Here is a 14267-nt window from a genome sequence, read left to right on the forward strand (position 1 = left end):
AGGTCAGTATTTTTTAAATAGTCCTTTTTTTCTGTAGCCTGATGGATACCTGTTTAAAAGTTGCTTGGGTTTGGGACTTCCCTGGTGGTCCAGTGATTAGGACTCTGCACTGTCACTGCAGAAGGCATGGGAGATCCCCTGGAGAAGGAAATGGCAACCCACTCCAGTATTCTTGCCCAGAGAATTCCATGGACAGAGGAGCCTGGTGGGCTACAGTTCACGGGGTCGAAAAGAGTCAGACATGACTGAGTGACTAACATTTTTCACTTTCACTTTGGGGAACTAAGATGTTAAAAAAAAATTACTTGGGTTTGTTCTTCCTGGTCCCCTTCAGTGAAGCTGTGTTTGAAATGTGATTAAGGTTCATTTGTTTCTGTCTGTTTTAGGATTTTCCCCCACCCTGGTTAACTTCCATTTATTTTTTAAAGTATGTGAAATATTAACATTGTTTCAAAAGTCAGAACTATATCAACAAGTGTGTTGTGACAACAAGAAATGTCATTTCTCTGTCCCATTCCTTCCAGCTGGCACCCACCCACCCCTCTAGGCAACCAGTTTCAATGCTTGATGGTTTAGCCTCCGTGTGTTTCTTTTTGGTAAAGGTAAGCAAGTTTACATGTGTTTTCGTATATCATCTTCTTATTACACAAAGGGTTGCATGCTATAGATCCTTTTGGGTACTTTGCTTTTTTTCCACTTAATGGTATGTCCTAGAAATCATTCCTCATCCATCCATAACTTTCTTTCTCTATCTTTTTGCAGCTACCTAGGACTCCATTATATGACTATACCACAGTTTGTTCAACCAGTCTACGTATAGAAAATCATACTGTTGCCAAGATTTTGCAATTATCAATCATGCTGCAGGGAATAACCTTGTGCATATGTATTTTCACACTGTTGGAGGTGTATCTTTAGGGCCAAATGCTGGAAGTGGGATTGCTAGGGTGAAAGAGAAACGAGTGCATTTTTGTTAGATGTCATGTTCCCCTGCACTGGGGTTGTAAAAAGGTTGTTTAAAAAGCACAAAGAAGAAAAGCTGCTATTCACAAAAGAAACCAAATCATCTTTCTTGCAGCCATTCAATAGTCCATACTGGTTTTAAGATTTGAGGGATTTAATTACCCAAAGACTGGTTTTAACAGTCATTGAATTTCGCTGATATTGTCAGGGCCTCTGCAGGTGGGTGCACCCTCCCCCACACAACCTGATGCTGCTATAGAAGCTTCTTTCCCTGGTGACTCAGATGGTAAAGAATCTGCCTGTAATGCAGGAGACCTGGGTTTGATCCCTGGGTAAAGAAGATCCCCTGAAGAAGGGAATGGTTACCCACTCCAGTATTCTTATCAGGAGAATTCCGTGGTCAGAAGAACCTGGTGGGCTAAGGTCCACGGAGTTGCAAAGAGTCGGACATGACTAAGTGACTAACACTTTCACTTTGGGCTTCCCTTGTGGCTCAGCTGGTAAAGAATCTGCCTGCAGTGTGGGAGGTCTGGGTTCGATCCCCAGGTCGGGAAGATTCCCTGGAGAAGGGAAAGGCTACCCACTCCACTATTCTGGCCTGGAGAATTCCATGGACTATATAGTCGATGGCGTTGCAAAGTCGGACACGACTGAGCTACTTTCACTTTCACGTCAATTTCATTTTCCAGAGGCAGCAACTGAGGTCACACATGACAAGTCATATGCAGGGCCATCTTGAAAGGTGATTTAAAACCTGTCTGGGCTCTAGGTGATTTAAAAAAAAATTATTTATTTGCTTATTGGTTACACCATGCAGCATGTGGACTCTTAGTTCTTTGACCAGGGATCGAACCTGTGCCCCCATACTTTGGAAGGCGGAGTCTCAACCACTGGACCTCCAGGGAAGACCTCTAGGTGGTTTTAGAGATTAAGTATTTGTTTCTTTGTGAGATCCAAGATCTTCTAGAAAATCTAATTAAAGCCCTCTCCTTAGGAACACACTGAGAAAGAGAAAAGCAGCCCCCCACACCCAGGAGCTGGCCTGGCCTCAAACTCACAACCAGAACCTGGTGTTCTCCTGTTGAATGTGATCAGTTTTGTAGCATATCTGCCTTAGACAAGGCCACTCTGCAGCCGCCCTAGATCGGGACACAAACAAGACCATGTCATAATCACATCTGAACACAGAGCATGTGCATTGTCCAAGTCGTAAAAATGACCAAGTGATCCCCTAACCTGGCTAATATGCTGTTCTTTACCAATTACAACTCATTTTAGTCTTCCCTCTTTCAAGATAAGATTTACTGACACCCAATCATAGAATAACTCCACCTCTAATCCAAAGCAAAACCCTGCTTCCTTAAACCCTCCTCCAAGTCACCTAACAGCAGCCCAAATCCTACAGGAAATCCTCTCTAGTACCCTTTTACTTAGACACCCCACAGTGTGAGCTGTCCCTTGTTGCAAGGAGCACTCAACTTGTTCAAGCACAGGTGTGGGGTCCTTTGACTGGAGGGCTTTGACTGCACTTAGAGATTTCACAGCAAATTCAAGGACTCTTTGGAACCTCTAGTCCATGGACTCTTAATTAAATGGCCTTGTGGCTACAGTATTGGTCATGTCATTAAATAGTTGAAGAAAGTGAGGTCTAGACAGATGAACGGACTTCCCCAAGTACTCCTCTGAGCTGGTAGCTGGGTGGCAACTGGAAACCATGGTGGCTGGGCCCAGGAAGAGATATATGTCCAGTAGATATGGGACCTGTCCCCAGGCCCATTCCGGCCCAGCCAGGCCCCAAGAGGAGGTCAACAGCGCCCCCTGCCCCCAGCACAGGCCACCGAACTCCCAGCAGCACTCCCGTGTGATTGTGTCTGAAGGATGGCTTCTTGCCCTCCCTGACCCAGCTTTCTCTCTGCATATTGGAACAGTAAGATTCAAGGTTGAGGCGAGGGATAAAGGAACCCCCACCCCTGGACTGCCCTCGAGGAATTTCAGGCTGTGAGGTATCAGCCCAAAGGGTTTCATCTTCCCTGGTCCAGCTGCTCTGAGTCGCAGAGCCTGGTCCCTCACAGTCACCGGAAGCATACCTTATTCCCATCTGTTTCCCTTCTCATACCTCCCTGCCTTTGCCCATGCCATGCCCTCTGCCTGGAATGCTGTTCCTCTACTTGTCATCCTTGAGCTCTCCTGATTTCCCTTCAAGATCCAGCTTGCTATCACCTGTGAGGTGTGGGGGTAATCGTTCCCACCTCCTGCTTTTGGCACTCCCACACCCTGGGCAGACACTCCCTTCATAAGCCTTATCACACAGGAGTGCCTGTCTCCCCACTAGGCAGGGCCTGCACATCTGTTCTGTCTGGGGCCCCCAGTGCCTGTGCTGGGCTGCTCTGGGCTTCCAGGGGGTGCCCAGCAAGGACTGACTACAGGACTCTATCGAGCAGCCAACTAGTGTGGGTGAAGGAGGGAGGTGCTGTGGCCTCTGTCTGCCCAGAGTGTGCTTGGGATAGGGCTGCCAAGAGGACCTTCTGGATTTATGGGGGTACTGAGGCTCCCTGTCCAGTCCTGTTGCCCTCAGCTTCCTGCTCCACTCCACCTGCTGGCTGCTGCCTCTGTTCCTTCCAGAGTCCATGTGGGCTTCTCCATAGCTCCTGGCACCCCAGGGCCTCCTAGCACACTGTCCCCTACCCCAGGGCCCCCTGGTGCCCCAAGATCTGAATGCACTGATCTCATGTCGATCTGTTAAAGCTGTGGGCTTATGCTAACTAGGGCTTCCCTTGTGGCTCAGCTGGTAAAGAATCTGCCTGCAATGCAGGAGATCCTGGTTCAATTCCTGGGTTGGGAAGATCTGCTGGAGAAGGGATAGGCTACCCACTCCGGTATTCTTGGGCTTCCTTAATGGCTCAGCTGGTAAAAAATCCGCCCGCAATGAGGGAGACCTGGGTTTGATCCCTGGGTTGGGAAGATCCCCTGGAGAAGGGAAAGGCTACGCACTCCAGTATTCTGGCCTGGAGAGTTCCATGGACTGCCTAGTCCATGGGGTCACAAAGAGCTGGTCATGACTCAGAGACTTTCACTTCCTCAGCATTAGAAATTAGTGCTTGATGAATACACATCAACCTAATAACTTTGGAGCAGAACTGAAGTGACAGGTTGACAGCTGGGCAGACAGAGCCCTCAGAGGAAGGGAAGAGAAGTGCCTGGGAGGGCCATCTGCCTTGCATGGAGACCTAAGATAGGAAAGAAATTTCTTTTTCCTCTTGCACTGCCTTGGGGCTTCTAGATCCACTGTGTACTTGGAAGTCTCCCCAGAGATCTCCCCTTCCTATTGCCACACTGCCCTAAATTCCACCACTGGATCAAGTCATTTCCAATGAAGCTTTGCCTCTGCCATAAACATTCTCGCTGCTTCTTGAAGACATTGACATTTTATTTTTTTAATATTAGTTTTTGGCCACACTTATGTGGGTTGTGGGATCTTAGTTCCCCAACTTAGTTCCCCGGGGATCAAACCCAGGTCCTTTGTGGTGAAAGCATGGAGTCCTAACCACTGGACTGCCAGGGAAGTCCGCACATTGATATTTTAGTATAAAATACCTTTTAATCAGAGAAAGAAATGGCAACTCAGTCCAGTATTCTTGCCTGGGAAATCCCATGGACAGAGGAGCCTGGTGGGCTGTGGTCTATAGGATCGCAGGAGTGTCAGACAAGACTGAACAGCTAAAACAACAAATAACAACCTTTTATTCTGTCACAAGAGGCAGAATTTCTGATGGCTGAGAGGGACGAGGTAAGTTTACTGTGTAAGCCTGAGGCCCTCCAAACAGTGGGCAGAGAGGGGACTAAGTCTGCCAGTGATTTTATTTAAGAATTCAGTCATGGCCAATTGTAGTAGGCAGGCATTCCTTTTGTCAACTCAGCAGCCTTCCCCTCTTCTATTAAACACTACCCTCCATTTTCTTTTTGACAAGACACCTCACTCCACCACAGCATGTTTAGTTCTAATGGGGCTAATAACTCCCAACCCTGCCCAGAGCTCCAAAAGTGGACCTGTGACGAGCCTGGCTGTTCAGAGCAATCTGTCATCCTGACGACAGGGTTAGGAATGAGCATGTGACCCAAGCTAGGCAACATGACCTAAAGCTGTGACTACAGGGGAAAAGACTTCTCTTTCCCCCTTGGGGCCCCTACCTATTCAGGTGGAGGTGAGGTGGTGACCCCAGGAGTGGCCAACTGAGAGTAAAGCTGTCAAAGAAGAAGCAGAGCCCACTCCTGGTGAGAGGAGGAGTCCTCAGATGTGGGGTACAGGCCCAACACTAGCTCTGCCCAAGCCAGGTCTCTTCAGTTACCCAAGTAAGTCCCTTTTCCTTCAGCTACTTTGACTTGGCTTTCTGTCACTTACAACCCACAGATCTCTGAAGAATACACCCACCTTTCTGCACTCGCCTGCCCCAGTGAGATTCTCTGCTCATTTTCAGGATGGATGCTTGAGGTCAGAGCATGCCACAGCCAGGATTCAGGTCCAAGAACTGGCCACTGAGTCCATCCCCTCAGCCCTACAAGTTCCCCAGGCAGGCCTCGGGAGTGACCTGGACCAAAATCTCCTCCATATGAGACTTGAGCATCTGGGCACCTGGGCTCTTGGCCAGTTCTGTCTCTTATCCTGTTGGGCAACTTCTTTGTTGTGGAGGGATGTGCCTTACCCCCTCTGGTCTGCAGTGCTTTATCTCTGAAAGCAGGGCCTGGGGTGAGGGAGAGCTTCAGCTCCTGGATGTTATGATCTCAGAGACCATCTATTCTTCTCTAAAAGGTGGCTACAAAGGTCCTCAGCAATTCTCAGCTCCAAAATGCCCATGTGCATTGGAGTGCAGATGGAGAAACCAAGGCCCTAAGTGGTAACTTCTCCCAGGGTGCCCCACAGTCACCTGATGGAAATTCATCTTTCTTTGTGCTCCTTTCCCCTTTGTCCTCTGGGCCCCAGGATCCCCTGGTGGCAGCCAGGGGAGTGCCAGAGACTGCAAGCCAGACACGTCTTCATAGGACAAGGATCTGACTCACCGATCCATCATGCAGGGAGCACTTACTGGGTGTCTTAGCCCGGGATGGAGCAGCTGGGTCCTGCTAGGAAGGGGGCCCAAGCATCCTTTGTAAGATGTCTGCCATTGTAAATTCTGCCAAGCAGACAGACCTAATGACTGGTAGCTGACATTTATTGAGTGCTTGCTCTGTGCTGGACTATTTAGAGAGCTTCTTATCCATTATCTTGGTTAATCTGCTCCAAACCACTGTAAGGCAGGAACCATATTACCTGGGTTTCATTGATAAGGCAGCTGAGGCTCAGTAGTTGAAATAATCTGCCTAAGAATAAAGCCATTCCTACTGGTGTCAACAGCCCAGTGGCCCAGGATGGCAACGGGCTGCCAAACATCTTCATGTCCTGAATAAGCCCACCTCGATAGCCACTGTCCGAGATGGGAATGGGAAGCTTGCTGTGTCTTAGATCTGAATCAGAGCACAGCACTGAAGGTGGTATCAATGGAGGCGGGTCCCTCACCCCAGAGGGTCATTCCACATCCTCAGGGTGGGGGAGTATCACAGCAACCCCCACCCCCACTATTCCACACCCTGTGTGAAGTATAGCCCCTCCCTCCAGGAGCAGGGCAGAACCCAGGATGGCCTGGATTCAACTCTGTTTCCACACTTCAGCCCTTGACACTCATTTCACATGAGTCCCTTCCCCTCCCACCTCGGTGACCTCATCTGTACTATGAGCTGGTAGATGCAGTTTAAGGGAAATTTCCATAATGGTAATATCATGACTCATACACATAAAGAGTGAACACATGTCAAAGATTTTACTTAGGACTTTTATTAATGAGAGAATGGGTAAGATGTTACAATCAGCTCAAAGGAGAATCTGCAGAATAGACATATATAGATAAATTTGCCAATCGATGTGCTAGGATATTTGGAATCATACTTTCTACAGGGCAGAAATCAGTTGTATCTCAACACGACAAAACTCACTTGCATGTTTAATAATGGAACTCTGCAGGTCTGTGCATGTTAACTCCTGTCTCTATAGAGTTTCAAAATGGTGCTGTCAGGGACAAGGGTGCTGCCCCTATGGATCAGATAAGCCATAAAGGCCCCCTAGACACACCAGTGTTCCATGGAAACAACACCTAAGAATAGTTCTGCCCCTTTAAAAGCCTTTCACAATTTTTCCTGAAAATGTATAGGGCTGAACTAGACATTGGCTGAGACTTTTTCCAGCTCAGAAGCATTCCTGGGTTGAGGCAACTCCAGCCCCTGGGGTTATATCTGCTTTCTGACTCATCTATCCCTTCACTTGTTTGCTTTCAAGATCTGGATGCTGAGGGGTGCCACTAGCTCACCTAGGGCATTTCTGGCCCCGCTTTCCTCCTTGGCCAGGTGTCCCCAGTTAGGGCACAGCCTGCTCAGCTGAATGAAGGAAGGGGCGATTTCCCAGCTTCAGCTTTGTCCCAGGTAACAAGGGTGGAGAATAGCAAGATGGTCATGAATTCCGCTCGCCCAGCTCTGCCAAAACCTGGATTCATAGAGGAAGCACCTTTCTTGGTTTCTCTTATAATCCCCAGCCAAGTGGAGGGGAAGGGAAGCAGCGTGTCCATCCCCCACACAGATGACATATGTGTGCCCCCAAAGAGACATGTGCACGAACACCAAGATCCAAGCTCAGGAGCATATCTGAACACTTGAGTATATGCTGTGCCTGGGCCCCTAGGGGTACACGTACAGACATTCCCTGACCCAGGCCCACATCCACACATGAAACCATGCACACACATGTGCATGGGCCCCCAGAGTTGCACAGGCACAGATAATGAGGCCCAGGACCATGGGCACACCTGTAGCCACACACACACACACAAGCACATTCATACAGGGCCTGTGGACCAATATGCCTCCATGCACACACACATTCATGGGTGCCCGGAGGTCCATGTGCACAGACACCACAGTCCAGGCTCCTGTGCACTTGTGCATCCATCCACACCCACATGTGCATTCATGAGTCCCCCAGAGGACATAAGTACAGCCAGCCATGCCCAGGTTGATGGAAATACCTGCATCCATGCCCACAGACATGCCCAGCTCAGGCTCCCAGGGATACGTGTGTCCTGACACCCAGGATCAGCCCCATGTGTGCACTTGGTCAATCACACTGGCAAATACCAAGCACCTGGGGTATATAAACACAGATGCTGGACACACAAGCCTGGGCCAACGGGGTCCCCTGCACCTGTATACTTACACACAGCCACGCGTGTGCACCCTGGGGTATACACTTACACACAGACATAGAAACACTCAGGCTTGCACCTGTGGCAGTAGGGGTTTGAACTCAGACTCTCAGTCATAAGCACATCCTCATCCATGTACACAATTGCTTTTCACAAGCATCCTGGGCAGGGTACAGGCCCCTGTGTCCCTACTGGGCTCATCAGTACCCTAGCACCTCCATGAAAATGCACACTTGCACCTGTGTAATGCACATGCACACCGACACCCAAACCAGCAAATCCTGAGTGCACTGCATACCACGTATGTGTGCCTGTGTGAGCACTATAAATGTGCACTTCAAGGCATAGGCACACCCGGCACATTTGCATATAACTTCATATATGCTGGAATGCACACGTGTGCACACACACATACATGAAGGCACATGCACCCAATTACCCACAGAAGCTTTCATTCACCACCTCCTGTCTGGCAGGTAATTACTTTCAGCTCCTGGGTCTGGCAGAACTTTCTCATGAGATGAGGGCTATGACTGATGATCCACCTCAGCTTTCATCAGCTCCTGCCTTCTAGAGGGATTCAGACATTTGTCCTTAACCTCAGGCTGCCACCCAGCCTGAGATAACACCATTACAGCTACTCCCCCAAACCACAGCACCAGTGGCTCTAAACTGCATATGTATTCCCTGGGAGAACAGCCTGGAATGAACCAGGTGTGGGTGGGGCTTTAGAAGGAAACGTACAGCAGTTCTAAAACCTCCCCAAATAATTCTTACCCATCTTGCAGTGTGGCTGTGGGTGTCTTGTGGATTCAGTTCAGTTCAGTTGCTCAGTTGTGTCCGACTCTTTGTGACCCCATGGACTGCAGCACACCAGGCTTCTCTGTCCATCACCAACTCCCGGAGCTCGCTCAGACTCATGCCCATTGAATCGGTGATGCCATCCAACCATCTCATCCTCTGTCATCCCCTTTTCCTCCTGCCCCCAATCCCTCCCAGCATCAGGGTCTTTTCCAAGGAATCAGTTTTTCGCATCAGGCGGCCAAAGTACTGGAGTTTCGGCTTCAGCATCAGTCCTTCCAATGAATATTCAGGACTGATTTCCTTTAGGATTGAATGGTTTGATCTCCTTGCAGCCCAAGGGACTCTCAAGAGTTTTCTCCAACACCACAGTTCAAAAGCATCAATTTCTCAGTGCTCAGCTTTCTTTATAGTCCAACTCTCACATCCATACATGACTACTGGAAAAACCATAGCTTTGACTAGACGGACCTTTGTTGGCAAAGTAATGTCTCTGCTTTTTAATATGCTGTCTAGGTTGGTCATAACTTTCCTTCCAAGGAGCAAGTGTCTTTTAATTTCATGGCTGCAGTCACCACCTGCAGTGATTTTTGGGGCCCAAAAAAATAAAATCAGCCACTGTTTCCATTGTTTCCCCATCTATTTCCCATGAAGTAATGGGACCAGATGCCATGATCTTAGTTTTTTGAAAGTTGAGTTTTAAGCCAGCTTTTTCACTCTCCTCTTTCACTTTCATCAAGAGGCTCTTTAATTCTTTGCTTTCTGCCATAAAGTTGGTGTCATCTGCATTTCTAAGGTTATTGATATTTCTCCTGGAAATCTTGATTCCAGCTTGTGCTTTATCCAGTCCAGCATTTCATATAATGTACTATGCATGGGAGTTAAATAACCAGGGTGACAATATACAGCCTTGACATACTCCTTTCCCAATTGGGAACCAGTCTGTTGTCCTATGTCCGGTTCTAACTGTTGCTTCTTGACCTGCATACAGATTTCTCAGGAGGCAGGTAAGGTGGTCTGGTATTTCCATCTCTTGAAGAATTTTCCAGAGTTTATTGTGATCTACACAGTCAAAGCCTTTGGCATAATCAATAAAGCAAAAGTAGTTGTTTTTCTGGAACTCTCTTGCTTTTTCGATGATCCAATGGATGTTGGCAATTTGATCTATGATTCCTCTGCATTTTCTAAATCCAGCTTGAACATCTGGAAGTTCACAGTTCATGTACTGTTGAAATCTGGCTTGGAGAATCTTGAGTATTACTTTGCTAGCATGTGAGATGAGTGCAATTGTGTGGTAGTTTGAACATTCTTTGGCAGTGCCTTTCTTTTGTGATTGGATTGAAAACTGACCTTTTCCAGTCCCGTGGCTACTGCTGAGTTTTCCAAATTTGCTGGCATATTGAGCACAGCACTTTCACAGCATCATCTTTTAGGATTTGAATTAGCTCAACTGGAATTTCATCACCTCCACTAGCTTTTCTGGTTGTGATGCTTCCTAAGGCCCACTTGACTTCGCATTCCAGGATGTCTGGCTCTAGGTGAGTGATCACGTCATCGTGGTTATGTGGGTCATGAAGATCTTTTTTGTATAGTTCTTCTGTTCTTCTGTGTATTCTTGTCATCTCTTCTTAGAATACCTCTGGTTAAGGAAGCTTCCATAAGCCTCTTATCCTTATCTCTCAGAGGGAAGACAGAATGAAAACCACAGTGACAGAAAACTAATCAAACTGATCACATGGACCACAGCCTTGTCTAACTCAATGAAACTATGAGCCATGCCATGTAGGGCCACCCAAGACGGACAGGTCATGGTGGAGAGTTCTGACAAAATGTTGTCCTCTCGAGAAGGAAATGGCAAACCACTTCAGTATTCTTGCCTTGAGAACCCCATGAACAGTATGAAAAGGCAAAAAGACATGACACTGAGAGATGAATTCCCCAGGTTGGTAGGTGCCCAATATGCTACTGGAGAAGAGTGGAGAAATAACTCCAGAAAGAATAAAGAGACAGAGCCAAAGCAAAAACAATGCCCAGTTGTGGATGTGACTAGTGATGGAAGTAAAGTTCAATGCTATAAAGAGCAATATTGCATAGGAACCTGGAATGTTAGGTCCATGAATCAAGGTAAATTGGAAGTGGTCAAACAGGAGATGGCAAGAGTGAACACTGACATTTTAGGAATTAGTAAACTAAAATGGGCTGGAATTGGTTAATTTAATTCAGATGACCATATATCTACTACTGTGGGCAAGAATCCCTTAGAAGAAATGGAGTAGCCCTCATAGTCTTGTGGATACAGCCCCCAGAATCTGATCCATGGGAGTGCTGCAGATTTCAGCCTGCGTTTCTCTGGGCTACCCCTCTCTTCTCTGAGCTTCAGAGTTCCCTTCAACTAGACAAGGAAGATGGGCCAAATTTCCCTTCTTTCATTTGAAATGCCTGCCGCCCTCCTCAATGGCCAAAATGAGTCTCCTGGAGTCAAATCTGAAACCGAGAGGCAATATATTAGTTTGCTCTGCCATAACAAAATACCACAGACAGGGTGGCTTAAACAATAGACACTATTTCCTCAAAGTTCTAGAGGCTGGAAGTCCAAGATCAGGGTGCCATCTGAGTTGGTTTCTTGTGAGGCATCTCTTTCTGATTTGTAGATGGCCACCCCCTCACCGTGTCCTCACATGGTCCTTCCTCTGTGCACATGCACATGGAAAGAACTCGCTGGTGTCTCTTTCTGTTCTTATAAGGCCCCCAGTCCTATTGGATTAAGATCAACCCTTATGACCTCATTTTAAAATGACTTTCTTTAACCTATCTTCAGAAATAGTCACACGAGGGATGAGGGCTTCAACATATGAATTTGTGTGTCTGTTAGTTGCTCAGTTGTGTCCAACTCTTTGCGACCTCATGGACTGTAGCCCACCAGGCTCCTCTGTACATGGAGTTCTCCAGGTAAGAATACTGGAATAGGTTGCCATTCCCTTCTCCAGGGGATCTTCCTGACCCAGGGATGGAACCCAGGTCTCTCGCACTGCAGGCAGATTCTTTACCAGCTGAGCCACCAGGGAAGCCCTATGAATTTGTGGGACGACACAATTCAGGTCCTAACAGTCAACAAAGTGCTACTTTGAAGTGCAGCAGGATGGCTACAGCTCCTCCTTTTCCTCTGATGCATTCCTGAGATGTGTCTGTGCAGAAACCAGAAGGAGAGGAGGAGTACCAACAGGCATGATCACAGCCCTTTTTGTAGACAGAGAATTCTTTATTGCTTGTGAAGTAGTGCACTTAAAAAAAGTCACATTTACTGAGGTATATTTATTTACATACAGTAAAATGTCTCCTTTGTACCATACCAGTTCTCTGAGACTTGATAAACAAAAGCTAATTGGTTAACTGCCACTAGTAGGAAAGAAATTCTCTCACTCTAAATAGTTCTTTGTGTGGCCATGCTGAAGTCAGCCTCTCCCTCCACTCCTAACCACCCGCTGGTGACCACTGATCTGTCTGCTATTCCTAGGCATTCCACTTTGCGCGTGCTCAGTCGTGTCTGACTCTTTGTGACCCTGTGGACTGTAGCCTGTCGGGCTCTTCTGTCCATGGAATTTTCCAGGCAAGAATACTGGAGTGGGTTGCCATTTCCTCTTGCAGGGGATCTTCATATCTCAGGGATTAAACCCACATGTCCTGCATTGCAGGCAGATTCTTTACCACTGAGCCAACCAGGGAAGCCCTATAATTGTGCTTTTTCCAGAATGCCATATAGGCAGAATTGGACATTATGTAGTCTTGTTATTCAGGCTTCTTTCACTCAGTCTAGTGCATTTGAGGGTCATCTATGTTGGATACATCAGTAGTTTGCTATTCATTGCTGAGTAGTAAGTAAGGATGTATTAGCTTCTTTATTTGCCAGCAGTTGAAAGACATTTGGGTTGTTTCCAGGTTGGGGTGATTGCGAATAAAGTTGTTATGGATATTTGCATATAGGTTTTTGTATAAACATTAGTTTTCATTTTTTTGTGTGTGTATAAACATAACTTTTCATTTTTCTTAGATAAATACCTATGAGTGGGATTGCTGGGTTGTGTGGTAGGTGTATATTTCACTTTATAAGAAACTGCCAAACTGCTTTCCAAAGTGACTTAACCATTTAACATTCCCACTAGCACCATGGGAGAGTTTCAGTCTCACCGACACTTAGTATAGTCAGTCTTTTTAAGTTTTGCCTTTTTATTAAGTGTGTATAATATCTCACTGTGGTTTTAATTTGCATTTTTCTAGTGATTAATGATGTTGAGTGTTGTTTCACATGTTTATTTGCCATCTGTATATCCTCTTTGGTGCAGTGTCTGTTCAAGTCTTTTGCCCATTTTGAAATTGGGTTGCTGGTTTTCTTATTATTGAATTGTGGAAATTCTTTTTATATTCTGCATACTGCTCCTTTGTCAGATAACTCATTTTGAAAATATTTTCTCCAAGTCTATGGCTCATCCTTTTACTTTAAAAAAGAATTATAATTCATTGGAGTGTTGTTGATTTATGATGTCATGTTAGTTTCAGGTGTACAGCAAAGTGGATCTATTATACATATACATATATCCACTCTTTTAAAAAAATATTTATTTGGCTGGACTGGATCATTGCTGTGGCACATGGCATCTCTGATCTTAAAATAATTTTATGTATTTATTTTTGGCTGTGCTGTATCTTCATTGCTGGGTGGTCTATCCTCTAGTTGTGGTTCACCGGCTTCTTACTGTGGTGGCTTTTCTTATGGAGCATGTGCTCTAGGGCGTGCATGGGCTTCAGTAGTTGTGGTGCCTGGGCTCTAGAGCACAGGCTCAGTAGTTGAGATGCATGGGCTTAGTTGCTCCATGGCATGCGGGATTTTCGCAGACCAGGGAACAAACCCATGTCTCCTGAATTGGCAGGCAGATTCTTTACCACTGAGCCACCAGGGATGCCCGGGGGATCTCTTGATCTTCATTGCAGCATGCAGATCTTTAGTTGCAGCATGTGAACTCTTGGTTTCGGCATGTGGTATCTAGTTCTCTGATGAGGGTCAAACCCAGGTCCCCTGCATTAAAACGTTGGAGACTTAGCTACTGGACCACCAGAGAAATCTCTATATCCACTCTTTTTTAGATTCTTTTTCCATATAGGCCATTACAAAATATTGAGCAGAGTTCTCTTTGCTATGCTGCTGCTGCTGCTGCTAAATCGCTT

This window comes from Cervus elaphus, chromosome X (assembly GCF_910594005.1).
Source record: "Cervus elaphus chromosome X, mCerEla1.1, whole genome shotgun sequence".
Lineage (NCBI taxonomy): Eukaryota > Metazoa > Chordata > Mammalia > Artiodactyla > Cervidae > Cervus > Cervus elaphus.